Source organism: Apium graveolens, chromosome 1, assembly GCF_009905375.1.
Source record: "Apium graveolens cultivar Ventura chromosome 1, ASM990537v1, whole genome shotgun sequence".
NCBI classification, from domain to species: domain Eukaryota; kingdom Viridiplantae; phylum Streptophyta; class Magnoliopsida; order Apiales; family Apiaceae; genus Apium; species Apium graveolens.
Genome location: NC_133647.1, coordinates 43192605 through 43212647, shown reverse-complemented (window position 1 = coordinate 43212647; position 20043 = coordinate 43192605).

Below are 20043 nucleotides of genomic sequence, written 5' to 3'. Positions count from 1 at the left end.
CCTGGGGGCGTCATGGATCGATCCCATTAAGGCTCACATTCAAACTGGATGGTTGCCAAGCGATGCAACTGAAGCACGAAAGTTAACTGTTCGAGCACTAAGGTACTCTTTGATAGATGGGATTCTGTATAAAAGATCTTTCGTGGTTCCTTACTTGAGGTGTCTCAGGCCCGATGAGGCACGCTTGGCTCTTGAGGAAGTGCATGAAGGTATTTGTGGACAACACTTGGGGGGCAGGGCCTTAGTTCATAAGATAACCCGTTTAGGCTTTTATTGGCCAGAAATGATGGCTGATGCCAAACAATATGTAAAGAAGTGTGATCGCTGTCAGAAGCATGCACCAGTTATTAGACAACCCCCCGAGATGCTGACCTCTATCAACTCGCCTATTCCCTTTGCTATGTGGGGGATGGATATTATAGGGCCTTTTCCTATGGCCACGGCACAAAGGAAGTTTCTGATTGTAGCCATTGATTATTTCACCAAGTGGATAGAAGCCAAACCCTTGGCCAAAATCACAACTAAGCAGGTTGCACAATTCCTGTGGGAAAACATTATGTGTCGATATGGAATTCCCCGTATCCTCGTCACTGACAATGGAACACAATTCAACAACGAGGAATTCAAGAAGTATTGTGAAGAAAATGAAATTGAGTTACGGTTCACCTCTGTGGCTCACCCACAAGCTAATGGGCAAGCAGAAGTAGCAAATCGAATAATCCTGGATAGATTAAAGAAAAGGATCGAGAAGTCAAGAAATAATTGGGTGGATGAGATACTTCCCATATTATGGGCCTATAGGACTACCTGTAGAGTTACGACAGGAGCAACTCCCTTCATGTTGGCATATGGGGCAGAAGCAGTAGTTCCAGTAGAGATATCACATTCCTCTCCAAGGATTCAGGCTTTCAATGGAGAAGAAAATGAGGAAGGGCAGAGGTTAGCCCTGGATCTGATCGATGAAGTGCGAGATACGGCACATGCAAAGATAGTAGAATATCAGAAAAAGGCTTCATTCTACTACAACCTAAGGGTTAAAGAAAGGTTTTTTAAACAAGGCGATATGGTCTTGAGGAAGATAGAAGCATCTGGTGTAGGACAAAAAGGGAAGCTTGCCCCGAATTGGGAAGGGCCGTACAGAGTCAAGAGTGTTCAAGGTAGAGGAACCTACAAGCTAGAGGCTATGGATGGTTTTGAAGTCCCGAGAACTTGGCATGCACAAAACCTGAAGGTTTACTATGTGTAGGGCAGCCGTATACGATTCTCACTCGTCAGGATGGCGAGTAGGTTGAAAAGCACCTTGAAGCTTTGCTTGCTTAGGATTTATATGTTTTAGTTTTATTACTTGTGTAAGGGACGAATCCCAGACAATTTTATGAAATTCATGAGTTCTTCAAAGTATGTTTGTGGCCTAACAAATAAAAACCAAATACATGGATGCAAGCATGAAAGGTGATAAATAAATAGATCTGATAGATATTACAAAAGTTCGATAAATAAAGTCTCGAAAATAGGATAAAACTAGCCACGCAGGGCTGAAAAAGCTCTAAGGAGCTGAAGTACCCTCGGCATCCATATCGTCGTCTTCTCCGCTCTCGCTGGATGTCTCTGTCGTCTCAGAAGAGGAGGAAGAGCTATCGTCATCAGCAGGTCTGGAAGAAGACTCGGGAGGAGGAAGGAGTGGATCCTGAGGAACATGACCCGAGACAACTACTCGGGTACGAAACCTCTGCAGCAAAGCCTCGTCATCAGGGCAGACATAGTCCGCCGGGTTAATATCAGGACAAGACTCGTTCACGGTCCCAAGGGCCATGTCCCAACCAGTCCTAAAAAACCCGGGAAAGACTGAATCATCCCTAATCCTCATGGATTGGGCAAACTCCTCCGAGTCCAGATAGTTGTCTATAGCTTTATCCTTCTCCGCCCGAAGTACCACCAGCTCGGCGTTAGACTCTCCGAGTTCTTCCTCCTTGCGCTTGAGCTTCTTCTCCAGGGTAGCATACTTCTTCTGTTGCCTCTTGAGGGCATTATTGGCCTTATCAGAAGCCCGCTTCCATGACTCGGCTTGCCTCACAGCGCCTTGAAAGTAGGCGTTAGACTGAAACAAAGCAATTAACAAAGTATAAGGCAAGAAAATGCTACAAGAACGAAAGATAAATTCAAAAAAGAGAGGGCATACCGAAGCCAGAGACTGAGGTCCCATGAGCTTAATCCTCTCAAGATCAGGGGTGGCCACCACATCAGTAAAGTCCTTGGGAGTCACGCTATGGTAGGACCAATCCCAAGCATGTTTCGTCGAACCAACCACGGTGTCCCCTCGGCGGAATCCCCAGAGAGGCTGGAAGGCACCTGTGGCAGCAGCAGTAGGGGCAGCAGCAGTGATAGGAGCACTATGGCCCCCAACTCCTTCAGTTGAAGCCTCCCCTATAGGCTCTTTATGCTTTTTCAAAAAGCTAGGCTCCGTGGCCTTTCCCCAGGTGTCTAGGCCTGCAAGCCGGGCTTTCTTCATCCTAGCTGTCTCCTCAACCAGAGGAACATTGTCCTCGTTAATCTCCTTAGCAGCTGAAACAAAGCAAAGGACAAAATAAGTGATGTTAATAATGCATGAAATGAAAAAAAGTTGAGAAGGGAAGAAAAATACCCTGTTGAGAAACAGAGGATAGTCCCACATGAATCAGGGAAAACTCCTCTAAGAGAGTCCAGCTGGTGGTAGTGCCATCATCCTGAGTAAGCCCATTATAAATAATAGTTTCTTCAGGAGTTAAGTGAATGGATTTGAGGCTACCATCACTGACCTTCCCGAAGGAAGATCGAAAAAGTGTGCCCCAGTCACCATTCTCCCAATGTAACCCAACGAAACTACTCCTCCAATTTTGATTATTATCAGGAATAGAGGCGCTGTTAAAGATATGTTTGCTTTTGGGCCTTTACTTGACATAGACCCAGCCACAGATATTGGAAGAACTATTATAACACTGAAAGACCTTCCTAAAAACAGCTACAGAAAGAGGAAAACCCTCCCTAATACAGCAGACCATAAAACATAGAATGTTCCTCCAGGCGTTTGGAGGAAGCTGACACGGGTGGATTTGTAAATCAGCCAAAAGATGAGGAATAAAAGGATGGAAAGGAAACCTATGCCCAGCATTAAGGGCATCTGTGTAAATGAAGAGAGTGTCGGGTCTCCAGTGGCAAGTACGGTCACCACTAGAGACTGGAACTAATCTAAGAGGAGGAAGGACGTTATAACGAGCATTTAGTTTATTGAAATCAATGTTGTGCCAAGTGTTACAATGATTAAAAGAATCGAGATGTGCAGTAGAGGGATATTCATCCCCCCTAGTGTTAATCATATCGATTAAAGACATGTACGAAGAACGGATCTCGATATCCTTTCCTCATTTTGAAGCCGAGGCAATCTTCGCCGCTCTCTCGGAATTCTTGTCAGCCATTAGTAAAGCCTAGAAAACCTGAAAGTCTTGAAGGGAGGAGTGGCAAAAAAAACTAAAGGAAGAGAAGAGGGAGAAATTTGTAGGATGAGTGGAAAAGTGAAATGAGAGGTGTGAGGAATCACACTCTCATCCCACCTTTTTATAGCCAAGAAGAAGGGGATTTGGGCCTCAAAAAAGCCCATATGGGCCCAAAAATGGAAGGATCTGGAATGTTCTAGATTATTTTAGAAAAATCTTAGAAAAATATGGAAAATTCTGGAATGATATAGAAATTCCATAATATTCTGGAAGTCAGGCTTAAAAGTTAAAGCCCAATCCAAGTTTGAATGGGCTTTGGATATTAAAGCATGATAAAGGCCCAGTCCAAGAAAGCCCAAAAAGAGGGCCCAATTAGTTGACAGACAAAAGCCCAGATTTAAGAAATGGGCCCTGGATGAAGACCCATTAAGAGGGTGGCCCAAGAAATCCAGGCCCAAATCAAGGACCCAAGAGAGTCCACCCCAGATGTATGGCCCAACTTCAAGGTAAAAGGATATGAAAATAATTATTCCTGACCCATTCGACCAGAAAACGTGAGGAAATCTTGGTCGAATAACCTGAGGTCAAAGTTCTGTTGATCAAGGCTGAAAACTAAGCATAAATCGACCATAATTTAAACTCATTCGACTAGAAATCAAATGAAAATCCTGGTAGAAACAATCCTGCTCGAAATTGCTTCGACCAAGGAAAAAAAGATGGCTAATTCGGTCAAAAAGCATGAAATCCTGACCGAAATGAAATCCTGGTCGAAACATTCTACTCGAAAAATATAAAAAAAAAGAGAGGGAAAAAATCCTGGCCGAAATTCGACCAAGATTCCTGATCGAAACCATCCTACCCGAAATCCTATCGACCAGGGCAATATGGAGGTTAATTCGACCAGGATCCTGGTCGAATGGATTTCTGGTCGAAATCTGCATAAAAAAAAGAGAAAAGGAAGAAAAAAGAAGAAAAAGGGAGGGAAAAATTCCTGGAAAATTACAGAAAAATAAGGAAATTCCTTAAATAATTTCTGAAAAATACTAATATTTTCAGGAATAAGGAATAAATCCAGAAAATTAGGGAAAATCCAGAAATTAAGGATAAATCCCAGAAAATTAGGGAAAAATCCAGGAAATAAAGGATAAATCCCAGAAAATTAGGGAAAAATCCAGAAATTAAGGATAAATCCCAGGAAATTAGGGAAAAATCCAGAAATTAAGGATAAATCCTAGGAAATTAGGGAAAAATCCAGGAAATAAAGGATAAATCCCAGAAAATTAGGGAAAAATCCAGAAATTAAGGATAAATCCTAGGAAATTAGGGAAAAATCCAGGAAATAAAGAATAAATCCCAGAAAATTAGGGAAAAATCCAGAAATTAAGGGAAAATCCTAGAAAATTAGGAAAAAAATTCCTGGAAATTAAGAAAGATTCATTGTAAATGTGTAGGTCGCTCCACACTTTACGCAAAAACGAAACCCTGTAAGGGAACGAATAGATTTAACTTCTGCGAAACCTAATCAATGTTTCCCAAAAGTTGGGGGGCAAATGATAGGGTTAAATAAATCCTGGTTTTATAATTAATGGGCTGCTAGGCCCAATAAGAAGATGTATGATATTCAGACCAGAAAGGTTAAGCCTGATGGACCAGATCAGGCCTGGTGGAATAAAAAAGGCCCAAAAGCCCTGATTATTAATTAATTTCGTAATTAATTAATAAGGGAAAAATCAGTTATTGAGAAGAGTCCCGATGAGGATATAAATCCTTATAGATTAGCCTCAAGGGGACCTAAAAGGATAAGGAATCAGTTTCCTACTATCTAGGACTCCAAAGTCCATTCTAATTATGAGACTTACCCACCAAGTCTCCTATACCAAGTCCAATTCAAGGACTCCCAACATCTATATAAGGGGCCTCACCCCACAAATCAGAACTACATTTTTTGACTTGATCCTTGGCAATCAGCAAGGTACGTAGGCATCTTGTTAAGGCATATTGAGTCACGAAACACAAGAGCAGTCAAATCGAGCCTTGAAGCTCACGTTCCTTAGTACTAAATACAACAATTATATATATCAGTTTTTTATCCATAACAAAAGGGGATAATTTGGTGATTACGTGGATGTTTGTTGATTGAATGAATTGATTAAAGCTAAAGTCACTAGGTAATGCTTGGATTTGGTATTTAAGTGAATGGGATGATCTAGTAAAGGACTAAAACAAGTGGGAAATGTGATATATAACCTTGCATGTCAAAATCCATTCTTGCATGTTTGATTCATGGAAAACCCGAATGGGTTCTTAGGAGTAAAAAGGTGTTATTAAGTTGGTTTAAGGGCTAGTGAGAGCTTGATTGCATGATAAAGATTAAGTAGCGTTTGTGTTCGAATTTTGACGATTAAAAGAAGTTCTTGATTTTGACCCTTAATGTGTTTATGATTCGGATTTTTGATTAAAAAGGATAAGGTTAAAGTGAGTAAATGAATCTTGTAAATTTCATTAGTTGTGCATGAATGTGTGAGATTGAAATTGAATATATGTGGATGTGTTTTGTATGTTTGGTTTGAATTAAGGGGAATTAAATCATTTGATATTAAAAAGAGCTATAGGTGATACCTATGGTCGCAAATGTTTGGTTGTGAATAAATCATCTACTCGTAAGAGTTATATTAGTGTGATTTGAGAAATAGCTAAGATTAAGCAAGTGCGCTTCGATTATTAAGTATATAAAGATATAAAGGTTACGAGAAGGAATGTGTTATGTGTTATGTGCTTATGTGTATAAGCTATATTCGTGTACTCGAGTCAAGGATATAATCGAGTTATCATATAGAGTGATCGTTCCGAGAACGAGAGTTGAGAATCTGATTAAGGTTTGGTTTTATTGTAGATTCGGAGCGTGAGGGCATTCAGGATAGGAAAGGAAAGGGTTTACTAGGTGGCAGTAGTTCAACCTTCAGGAAAGCAAATCCAGGTGGCTGAAATTATGTCGATTGGTACCTTTAAGACCGGAATGGAGGTCGATACGGGCTGATCACCCGTATATAATGAAATGGAAAGATAAAGTGATCCAATCAAGGGTTCTAAATGATTATTTAAAAAAAAGGAACGAAAACTTTCTGTTCAGTAAATTGATTTTTTTTAAAATGAAAATGGTTTATATTGCTTTGAAAAGAGTTGATTATGATGTAAAGCTTAAAGCTCGAGAACCCTGATTCTTAAATCTGTTGATCATATGATTGAGTCCATATATTGAAATACTGTTGCTTTCCTCTATTGAAAGATCTACTGATCCTTTATTGATTTGTGATGAATGTTGGCTTTCGAACCACGTTGAGCCTTGTTCCTTAAAAGCTCCATATTGTTCCTTCAAAAACCTTTCCTTAACCCAAAAGCTGGAAATCTGCCACCTAGATCAAATAAAGTAGAATGCCCTGAGTTTGGTAAAGCATATTGTGATTTGATATTATAGAACTGCTATATAGTTACTTGCTGAGTTTTATACTCATTTGTTTTGTTTTAATCTAACCATGGCAGTTAAGCAAGAAGATGGCCAGGCTTAGGCGCACTGCTCGTAAGAGCGTACCTGGTGGTCCCTACCGTGTTGAGGGCTTTCGGTTGCCAGAGCAGGTAGTGGTAACTATGACTGAGCTCGCGCCTAGAAAGAAGTGTTTAAAGATATAATGGGTTATATGTCGGTTCCCAGCCGGAATCGATATTGTTTATTTAATAATATTTCAGGTTTGTAAGTTATGTTTTATGATTGGTAGTTATAATCTTGTCTCATACTTTATCCTGTTGATCCTGTTAGTAGTTAATCGGGGTTTATGCATATTTAATTATTAGATTAGAGGTGTGTGAGTCCTCATTTTCTAACCCCGAGATTGAGGGCGTCACAAGTTGGTATCAGATCTACAGGATCTAGTCTCTGAGACAAGTTAAGATTAAAAAGGGGTATTTTGGGTATATCTATATCGCGAGAGAGTTCGACTCATATAGAGTTGGGTTAGACTATTAGGTATAGTTTAAGGAAAGTGTTTATTGGTGAATTAGAAACTAGAGTTAGGGTGTGAGTTAGCTGGAAGCTTTATTTAACCCTAACATTGTTTCTTGGTTGCTGTTTTGTGTTTTCTCTCAGGATCCTAGTAGTGGTAGTGACTCAGACCCAGAGGAGGACCCTTCTGAGAGTAGTGAGATCCCCATGCAGATTTCACCCTTGAGGCCAGATTCAGAGACCCCTGCCCCTGAGCTAGAGTCCGAAATTGTAATAACCCCAATTTTTGGAAAATTTTTGAAACCCTTATGAATAGTATTTTTGCTGAATGAGAAAACTTTTCATGCCACACTATGTAGGGGTTCTGATATGGATATTCTGAGATTTTATTAGTACTTTATATGGGATATAAGTGTATGTAAAGATCGTCAGAATCCAAATCCGAACACTTTGATTTTTCGCGGAAATACACTAGATACGGAAAGATTGAGAAAAAGGTAACAAGATAAAAAGGATTTAAATTAAAGGATTATAGGAGAGGATCATAAAAGGAATATAATATATTGAGAAAGGTTAAGGGAACCTAAGTAATAAGATCCCGGGTATGATCCCTCAAACGATAAACGAAAACGAAAGTTAAGCGAACCGTATAACAGATCAGCGGTCATTAGGCAAACAATTAGGAAGATAATCAAAGGGATTAGAGAGGATGATGTCACCCAACCAATGAGAAGAGGACAAGGAGGGGAGGATGACATCATGAGGATGATGCAAGCATGACATAAGAGGGAAGGAAATGTGGTGGAATATTAACCACACAAAGTCAAGGCTACAAAGGGAATTAACCAAAAAACAAGACAAAAAGCAACCAACCAAGCAAAACAAATCACAAAACACCAAACCTTCCATTTCTTCATGAAGCTCTCGGCTTCTTTCTTAAGAAATGGGAAGTCCAAGCTCCTCCACTTGCTATTTTACAAGGTAATTATCCTAGCTTCTCCTAGTTAAGTTACATACTTCTTAGAAATCTTAGCTTCAAAATCCTTTCCTAGCATTTCCTATAAATCATTCAAGAAGATGGTGAATAGTACTTTCTTGAAATTAATTTTTGTGTTCTTGATTTCTTTGAAAGAACAAGCTTGTAGGAGGTTAGATTAAGGCTTCCATGGGCATTCCAAGGACCTTTCATGGATTAAAAGCTTCAAGGAAGGTATAACTTTTCATGGTCTTAGATTTAAGTTTTGTTGTTTAGATTTCCTAATGTTTAGATGATGGGTTAGTGTAATGGGTGTGTAATCATGTTTAGAGCTTGTTATGAGTAGTTTAGTTGGTGAGAGGCATGATTATTGTGTGTTTAGAGATTGGTTGATTTTGTGATATTTTTGGAGTTGGAAATCTTGGTTATTAGTTAATGAACTTAAGTAAACTCTTAGTTCATAATTGAGAAATAAGTATGAATTGGAAATATTGAATTGTTGGGGCTGTTGTAGTATGGTATGGATGGATGTTGGTTGTATGAATGATATGTGGTTGAATTGTGGTTGTTTTGAATTGGTTTAAAATTGGGAAATCGCGTAAACATAGCCGTCGTAATGTCCGATTTACTTTAGACTGCTTTTGTTCATATCATTAGGACCCGAGAACCCCCTGCTAGAATACGACCACTGCCATATTTAGATAGCTCATGTTACGAGCTTCGTTTTGATATGTAGTTCGTTCGATTCCGATGCACGGTTTAGGAGAAACGACCGTTTCAAGTAACGGCGTTTCGCGAACGAAACTTTTCCCCTCGCCTTACTTTGAAACATAGGTTAAAGACCAAAAAGGGTTAATTAATGTATGAAACATTTATGGTAAGTGTGCTAGGCAGTTAGTAAGACACTCACGAAGGAATCGCCTTAAAACTCGTAAAGGTTAAATTATTAAAAATGGTGGAGCCGCGGGTACCCGAGTGACTTAAGCGAATCAGTGAGCGCAAAACAAGCGTTAGAGTCTAAGTTAGTTAAATTATAGATTTACAAGTGACTTTGGTTTAATTCCAACTTACTTGTTGTTTATAGGTTACCAGACTCGTCCCGAGCCATTCGTAACCCCAGTCGCTCAGGCAAGTATTCTATCCGTTATACTGTTGTTGTGATGTATACACTTGTATATGCATTATCTTGCGATAGATGCATGTTGGTTATTTAGCAAATTCTTGCGATATATTGTAGCATGTGATATGGTATATATGCATGCCTGTTTCATATTCTTGAAATATATATCTGTTGGTTCAGTTGGTAATACCTATGCTAGAGGATAGCGGTATCTTGCATATACCCTTAGTATAGGGACCCAAAGGTGAAAATATTTTCTAAAACCGGGAGTCGAGGATCCCGAGTAGATTTCATATATATATGGATATGGATATATATATATATTTATTTATATATATATATGGTTATAGTTTTCCAAACTATTAATCGAATAAGGTTTATTCGATAACTTTATCTTTATTTTATTATTGAATATTATTTCGAATATTATTCGAGGACTTATGACTCCTTTTATATTATTTATTGAATATTATTTGAATATTCATTTGAGGATGTATGACTCCTTTATTTTATTTAATGAATATTATTTATAATATTCATTCGAGGTATTATGACTCAGCTTATTTTATTTATTGAATATTATTTGAATATTCATTTGAGGATCTATGACTCCGATTATTTGCTGAAATATATTCTTTATTTTATTAAAGAATAAGGTGTTAATAATCAAACTTATTTTCGATTATTCAAATAAAGATAATACTTTCATATAAGTATATCTTTGGTTATTTAATATTCGTTTCAAGTATAAATTTTAATACTTCTACTTCAATTATTTTTATAAAGATTATTCTTTATGGGAATATTATTTAATTAATAATATTCAGATATTTTCTAATATTCTGGGGACTGATTTACTTCATTAAATCAGCTTTACTCCAAACACTCTTTAAAGTGTTTTCGAGTCTTCAAAATGATTTTTAAAGTCAGAGCGGATCCCAAAACTCATTTTTATATTTAAGATCTTCCTTTTTAAGGGGATTTAAATACTCGCTCAAAACCTGGGGAATCCGGCTCTGTGGTGTATTTTATATTCGCAACGAGGTTGCAGTTTTGGTAAATGAATTGATTACTTGCCCAACGTTCGGGAAGTAAGCCCATCTAATTGAGTCGGCATAAGCGACAGGCCGGGGTACGGTCTATTATTGTGTAAGTGGCTGGGTGGCAGTCCATCAACGCGTGAGGGGCCGGGGTACGGTCTAGCGCGAGGTCCTAATGCGGCCAGGGTGATGACCGGTGAGGAATTCATCCATCTACAGTAGAAAAGGTTACTTATTGGTATCTTTGCCTGATCAGCAAGATATCGGGTTTATGCCAAAATTCTTTCCTTTCCAAAATTCATTGGATGTTTCAAACTCTGTTCACACTTTACATAACAGAGGTTCCAGGAAATGTTTAAAGGGGTATATATATGTGGATATATATATATACCGGGACTAAATAAAGTATCTCGTAACTTTATTTCATTCAATAATATTTCAAAGATTGAATCTATTCAAATCTTGTCTTGTAGTCTCATCTATGTGATGAACTTTTGAAACTGGTTATAACTTGAACGGTGGTAGTTCAAGTAGTATTGGGAAAGATATAAGTATATTGGGGTATTTGGTAACCTCATCTTTTAAACTTATATCTAATTAATAATTGTCTTATGAATGACAAAGATTTTCAGAAAAACGTTGAGACAAGGTTAGATATATGAGATCACCTTGCAACGATATTTTTTTATATATACCGTTATACACTGGGACTTTGTGTATATTATGCATGGAAGAGGACTTCCAATATTTTGAAAAGTATATATGTATATATATTGAATATTTTGCGACTTCATCGCATTAAGATATCAAACTTGGTTCATTTCTTTTGACCAAGACTTTCATGAGTATTATGAGTAGGCTCAAATATTGTAAATCATTATACATATTATTTTGGTGGGCTTGCTGCTCACCCTTGCTTTCTTCTTTCATCACACAACATCAGATAGATAAGATGAACAGGACCAAGCTCCCAATTCGCAAGCGGATAGGAAACGTTCCGCAGCTTTCCGGAAGCGTTCAGGCCGCTGTAGCTGAGGTAGAAATTACCAATAGGCTAAGTTTTCAACTAGTAATGTACCAGACTTATGTATATTATGAATTGTAATAATGGCAAAGAAATGTAAATTTATTCAGAAACCTTTTTAAGGTGTATTGACTTAATTGTGGAATAAAACGACTTGTGATTATTTTTGGATATTCATCTCTGAGACTATAACTTGTGGTGTGTGTGTGTATATTGTGGGGTCACAGTAAAGAGTAGTTGATTGTTTATTAAGATTGGGTGTTGTTAAGGGAAGTGGAACTCGTGACGACCCGGATCCCCGAACCCGGATCTGGGGGTGTTACAGAAATGGTATCAGAGCCTAGCGTTATAAACCTCAGAGATGATGGGACGTTAAGATAATAAGTTCACTAAGATAATAAGAACTCTTGCCAAGTTCATAGTCGGGCTACCTAACGTAGTACTGACAGTTAAAACCCTTATGGGAACCCTTATAAATATCGTGATAGGAGCGTAGTTCGTTATCGTATATGGTAGCGAGACTCCGAACCCTGAGGTTGAGGAGCAACAGCGCGATGATGTTTTATTACTAATTGGAGATCGGATTGTGGATCCGATAGAGCGTCCTAACGCAGGACCGGATGATGTTGATATTGAGGATGTTGTCCTAGAAGGGATAGTTGTTGAGGAGGATCTCATGGAGGATCCTGACAGGATTGGATAAAGGACCACTGATGAATTGATGACCATGGTTTGGTCGACTACCAGAGGTAGGATTGGCCGGTCACTACCGGAGGTTCGTTCAAGTTATAAAGATAGTAGCCCCTTTAACGCGGCTTACTCGTAAGACTGAGAAGTTCGAATGGACAGAGAAATGCGAGAACAGCTTTCAAGAACTGAAGCAGAGGTTGGTGATGGCCCCTATGCTGGCGTTGCCGGATGGAAAAGGAGATTTTGTGAAGTGTAGTGATGCTTCGCACAAGGGCTTAGGGTGCGTGCTTATGCAGCACGGTAAGGTAATCGCGTACATGTCAAGACAATTAAGGTAATATGAAATTCGATATCCCCGCTCATGAGCTTAGGCTCGTGGCAATAGTTTTACCCTAAGGATTGGAGGCACTACTTGTATGGAGAGAAGTGCAAGAATTACCTAAGCCATAAGTGCTCTAGTACATTTTCACGTAGAAAGAGCTCAACATATGCCAGAGGAGGCAGTTAGAGCTAATCAAGAATAATGATTGGGAGATTCTTTATCATTCGGGGAAAGCCAATATGGTGGCTGATGCCCTTAGTAAAAAGGAGAGACTCAAGATGATAATGTCTTTTGGAGAGTTTATAAGAGATTTTGAGAAAATGGAAATAGAAGTGAAGGTAACCGGAGCCGGTACCGAAAAGCTGTTTGAGATTGCAATACAGCCCGAATTATTGGAAAAGATCATATTGTGCCAGAAAAAGTTATGAATGAAGGCAGGGAGCCAACAATTAGATAAAAGATTAATATCGAGAAAGATGATAAGGGAATAATGAGGTATTCCTATAGAATTTGGGTTCCAAAAGTTCAAGAGCGTAAGGATGAGAACTTAGATGAGAGCCATAGTTTGAGGAATAAGATTTAGAGCAAACCCTGAACGTGATAGTCAGGGAGGTCGCCATCAAGATAGAAGGAACCCATGACATAATGGAGTGGAAAATGAGGATTTTAAATTAAAAGATGACCCCAATTATGGGGAGTAGGATGAAACATTTCATACTAAGGAAACAGAAAGTTGAGTAAGGAAAGGAGACCCGAGACGGTACTCCTATACGGCAATTCATGGACCTATCTAAAAAGAACTTAGACTATTATCCCCAACCACCACCCTGAGGAGACAGTGCGGTGAGAAATTCTTTCAGGACCTTTAAATCGCTAAGCTCTCAGAGTTCCAAGGAACAAGCTGACCCAGCCGAGGCAAGAGCATGGCTAAAGGAAATATAGGAATTATTTGAGATTCTAAATGATTGACGAATCTCAAAAGGACTGTTTTTGTCACTTACCCTCCCAAGAGAGAGACCACCCGTTGGTGAAAGACCAAGAAAGGCACGGAGCCAGAGGTTAGAATAAAACTGATTTAAGTCCAGTCAATTGTTTTCGGGAAAGTAATTCCCAAAGATAAGGAGATAGTGTAAAAGCTTTAGAGCCAGAACAAAGGCAGACAAGTATGATAAATTATGAATCTAAGTTGTAAAAGTTGTCAAGATTCGTTCTGAGGACACGAATCCAGAATGACGGGATGTTTGAAATCAATGCTTATATTGTGATTGGTTTGTGAAATAACGATAAGAGAAAGGAAAATAAAAAGAAACTGAAGTGGAAAGGAATATAAAGGCAATAGAGTTTGAGGAATGATAAAGGAATTGGGTATGAGGAAACCCTAAAGACTCTAGCAATAGAAATAGAAAAGTATGTAATCGTCAGGATGAGGGTGATTCACCATGAGTTAAAATTGCTGGGTGAAGGCATAAGAGATACATATATTTTATCCCTAGTAAGTTGGGAGGATTCGAGGAAACCTTGAGATAATTCGAAGGATAAATAATGAGACGCGGATAGACTAAGGGGATAAGGAAGTAAGAAATTAGGAAAAATTGGATGAAGGAAGTGACCTTCAAGAAGGTGAAATGTAAGACCGGTGGCTTGATACCCAGAAAGGGAGACGCCAGGTATGAAAGATATCCCAACATTGAGGGGACTGTTGAGATAAACAACAAAAGTAAACACGGAATTATTAAGAAGAAGTTCACGTTGAACACGACCAATATCTTCCAGAACATCCTTGTTATCGTTACCAAATTAGGCAAGAAAAGCGGATAACCGTTGTTATCTTTTGGGAGGCCATATTGATTGGCCTCATGTTGTATACAGATGATATTATGAAATTAGGCATATACTATCGAGGTGGGAATGATTGAATATGATAATCTATCAAGGAAATATGACTTGATTTATTCGTGGAAGGATGCAGGTACCTTTTAAAGGTGGAATTAAGGATAGAACATTGGTAACTTAAAATGAATCCTAGGGGACTGCATAAAGGTTGGCATGTCACCCTTAATAGGGACAGTATGAGTTTTGACAGTATGATTGGGAAAGGGTTAAGGTAACAACAACCTTTAAGAATCAGTGGAGAAATTTTGCAGAAGTATATAGACAATGGTTCTACTATTAGTAAATGGTATTGTGATATGCCCTGTATCTAGGGAATACAGGAGGAACGATTGAAGGATAACCTTAGAGGTTTTATAAGGAAAAAGGTAATATTTAAAATTCTCAAGAATAGAAATGTGGATAAAGGAAATATGACGTAATTATAATGATGCCAAGTGGGGCACGTGTTAAACCACGAGAAAGTATGGATCGAACCAGTAATGGTCGAAATTGTTCAGGGCAATTAGGACTTAAGATAAAAAAAATGTTCTAAGTATAATTGAGAGTCAGTCTTGACAGTGATTAGCCTATAAAGACTGAGGCAATAACTTATGGAAAAATGGTGATTTTTTTTTTACTCATCAGATTTTAAGGAAAGCATTTTCACATAAGCTGTGATTGAAATAAGGTAGAAATTTATTGGAGGTGGTTAATGTGACATTGACTGTAAGGAAATTTTACTATCAGGAAAGGCCAAAGAGGTGGCCGACACTTTAAAGGTAAGAGGATAATTATAGGCGCTCGTGCGAGAGGAATACAGTGATGATGGTTAAAGCTGTGAAGGTTGTATTATGGTTTGGAAGATTGACATTCCTTCTGATGACTGTGCAATACCCGACCGTAATAGTAGTTGGTAAAGGTTTAATTTGCGTAATCGCCATGAACGGGCTATCTATCTTAGGAGGTCCTATCTTGAGATAAGCTAGGACCATGTTTCAAAAAAAAAAAAAAAGACTAAACAAACCTTTGAGTTAAGTCTTCTATTGAAGGCATATGATTACGAATGGTATTAACCTGCTATCGTTGCTTTGATTAAAACTCTTCTGCACTTTTATCTGCTTCATGTCATGTATGTATGTCAGGATCAGGAGTGTTCTTCATGAATCAGAAATGGTGATTATGTTACCTCCTTAGAAGGATTTGATACGACATGTATGGACTCCGTATGGTTAGCTATTAAGATTTCATGGAAAGTGAATGATGACAGTGGGTCAGTGGTGGACCATAGTAAGGCAGCAATGATTCTGCGAGTAGTGAGCTGATTACAACCGTGAGAGTTGTATTGGAATGGGTGTTGAGATTGAGTACCACTAATCGGGTCGTGGTAGTGTATAAGTTATCATTGATAGACTAATTAAGTAGAGTATCTACCTGGTGAATAATTATTCATTCTTATCAATAGAGAGTCGTATTATTATACGAGGAAGGTTGCGGTGCAAGCATAGAATTATAGTAACGATGATGTATAGAATGAGATCCCAGATTCGATTTTCGATGTCGAGGGAGTTTCAAAGGTGATTATGTATAAGCTCGAGGAAGAGTGTGGGTCCATGGAATGATGGACGGAATAGAAATATTTAGGCATGGGAAATACGATGCTATAATACTTGATGCTGATATAAATACGTTTATGTTTTGTTCTCCTATGACAAACCTCTATAATTCAGAGGTAGGTTCCAAGCCAGATATTTTGTGGCAGTATATATATTTTTTTTATATATACAATTCTCTTCAGTTCGTTCTTTTCTCTTCTTTTCATTTCATGTAATCTGAGAAGAACAACCCTTCCAGAAGGGGAGGTATTGCCGAATGACTATCTATCTGTGTGATAGAAGCCTAGTAGGATACCATCTATTGTTTAATTGCTTGTCAAGTACTAAAGGCTGGCCACCTTCTGTACTAACTATGCAATATAACAAGTGTTCATGATCATAGTGATCTCTCAACAAATTCCTTTACTTCTATATGATTGATCAAACTTTGGGAAATAGAAACAGCTGAAAAAGGAGTAATAAGGTTGTGGTAGTATTCGGAATGGAAACACATTCGTGATACTAAGGTTGACGTGGTTATTACAAGGTTATAGAATGCTAACGAGCAAAAGTATAACCAGTATAATATTAGGAACGGAAGGTAGTAGCGATTACGAACTGGAAAAGAATGGGTATTGAGAAGCAGAAGCTCTAATGCTAAAAGCAATAATGAGAGTCTGTGCAATAGACTTGAAAGAATTTGGAATGATCACTTAATTCGGATTGAGTTATCTTACGACAATAGATCATATGTCATTATCGAGATGTCGCCTTATGAGATCCTTGAGGGAAGACAATGTCGATCTCCCTTATGTTAGGATGAAGTTGTAGAGCGCAAGATGCTCGGACCCGCAGTAGTCCAAAGGACCAAGGATATGATAGATCGAATCAGAGGACGGCTGGTAGTATCCCAAGATGGACATGATAAGTATGTTGATTTGACACGAAAGGATAATGAGTATGAAATAGGGGACCTAGTAATGTTATAAGTATCCCTTGGAAAGGATTGATGAGATTCGGAAAGAAAGGAAAGCTAAGTCTACAATTTGTTGGACCCTTGGATATATTGAGACGTTTGGGAAGTTAGCATATGAGCTAGCCCTAACCCCGAACATGTAGCAGGTCGTAACGTGTTTCACGTATCAATGTTAAGGAAGTGTAATTCAGATGCCAGATAAATAGAGGCATAGGAGCGCATAGATATGCAACCCGACGTAACCTATATGGAGCAACCAGGAAGGGTTATAGAGTGAAAAGGAACAAGTGCTTAGGAGAAGGATTATCAAACTAGGCAGAGTTTGGTGGTAGAACCACAATGTGGGAAAATTGACTCGAGAGTTAGAAAGTGTAATGCTAAGAAAGTATCCCCATTTGTTTTCTATCTGATTCCGGGACGGAATCCTTTTAAGGAGGGGAGACTGTAATAACCCCAATTTTTGGAAAATTTTTGAAACCCTTATGAATAGTGTTTTTGCTGAATGAGAAAACTTTTCATGCCACACTATGTAGGGGTTCTGATATGGATATTCTGAGATTTTATTAGTACTTTATATGGGATATAAGTGTATGTAAAGATCGTCAGAATTCAAATCCGAACACTTTGATTTTTCCCGGAAATACACTAGATACGGAAAGATTGAGAAAAAGGTAACAAGATAAAAAGGATTTAAATTAAAGGATTATAGGAGAGGATCATAAAAGGAATATAATATATTGAGAAAGGTTAAGGGAACCTAAGTAATAAGATCCCGGGTATGATCCCTCAAACGATAAACGAAAACGAAAGTTAAGCGAACCGTATAACAGATCAGCGGTCATTAGGCAAACAATTAGGAAGATAATCAAAGGGATTAGAGAGGATGATGTCACCCAACCAATGAGAAGAGGACAAGGAGGGGAGGATGACATCATGAGGATGATGCAAGCATGACATAAGAGGGAAGGAAATGTGGTGGAATATTAACCACACAAAGTCAAGGCTACAAAGGGAATTAACCAAAAAACAAGACAAAAAGCAACCAACCAAGCAAAACAAATCACAAAACACCAAACCTTCCATTTCTTCATGAAGCTCTCGGCTTCTTTCTTAAGAAATGGGAAGTCCAAGCTCCTCCACTTGCTATTTTACAAGGTAATTATCCTAGCTTCTCCTAGTTAAGTTACATACTTCTTAGAAATCTTAGCTTCAAAATCCTTTCCTAGCATTTCCTATAAATCATTCAAGAAGATGGTGAATAGTACTTTCTTGAAATTATTTTTGTGTTCTTGATTTCTTTGAAAGAACAAGCTTGTAGGAGGTTAGATTAAGGCTTCCATGGGCATTCCAAGGACCTTTCATGGATTAAAAGCTTCAAGGAAGGTATAACTCTTCATGGTCTTAGATTTAAGTTTTGTTGTTTAGATTTCCTAATGTTTAGATGATGGGTTAGTGTAATGGGTGTGTAATCATGTTTAGAGCTTGTTATGAGTAGTTTAGTTGGTGAGAGGCATGATTATTGTGTGTTTAGAGATTGGTTGATTTTGTGATATTTTTGGAGTTGGAAATCTTGGTTATTAGTTAATGAACTTAAGTAAACTCTTAGTTCATAATTGAGAAATAAGTATGAATTGGAAATATTGAATTGTTGGGGCTGTTGTAGTATGGTATGGATGGATGTTGGTTGTATGAATGATATGTGGTTGAATTGTGGTTGTTTTGAATTGGTTTAAAATTGGGAAATCGCGTAAATATAGCCGTCGTAATGTCCGATTTACTTTAGACTGCTTTTGTTCATATCATTAGGACCCGAGAACCCCCTGCTAGAATACGACCACTGCCATATTTAGATAGCTCATGTTACGAGCTTCGTTTTGATATGTAGTTCGTTCGATTCCGATGCACGGTTTAGGAGAAACGACCGTTTCAAGTAACGGCGTTTCGCGAACGAAACTTTTCCCCTCGCCTTACTTTGAAACATAGGTTAAAGACCAAAAAGGGTTAATTAATGTATGAAACATTTATGGTAAGTGTGCTAGGCAGTTAGTAAGACACTCACGAAGGAATCGCCTTAAAACTCGTAAAGGTTAAATTATTAAAAATGGTGGAGCCGCGGGTACCCGAGTGACTTAAGCGAATCAGTGAGCGCAAAACAAGCGTTAGAGTCTAAGTTAGTTAAATTATAGATTTACAAGTGACTTTGGTTTAATTCCAACTTACTTGTTGTTTATAGGTTACCAGACTCGTCCCGAGCCATTCGTAACCCCAGTCGCTCAGGCAAGTATTCTATCCGTTATACTGTTGTTGTGATGTATACACTTGTATATGCATTATCTTGCGATAGATGCATGTTGGTTATTTAGCAAATTCTTGCGATATATTGTAGCATGTGATATGGTATATATGCATGCCTGTTTCATATTCTTGAAATATATATCTGTTGGTTCAGTTGGTAATACCTATGCTAGAGGATAGCGGTATCTTGCATATACCCTTAGTATAGGGACCCAAAGGTGAAAATATTTTCTAAAACCGGGAGTCGAGGATCCCGAGTAGATTTCATATATATATGGATATGGATATATATATATATATATATATATTTATATATATATATGGTTATAGTTTTCCAAACTATTAATCGAATAAGGTTTATTCGATAACTTTATCTTTATTTTATTATTGAATATTATTTCGAATATTATTCGAGGACTTATGACTCCTTTTATATTATTTATTGAATATTATTTGAATATTCATTTGAGGATGTATGACTCCTTTATTTTATTTAATGAATATTATTTATAATATTCATTCGAGGTATTATGACTCAGCTTATTTTATTTATTGAATATTATTTGAATATTCATTTGAGGATCTATGACTCCGATTATTTGCTGAAATATATTCTTTATTTTATTAAAGAATAAGGTGTTAATAATCAAACTTATTTTCGATTATTCA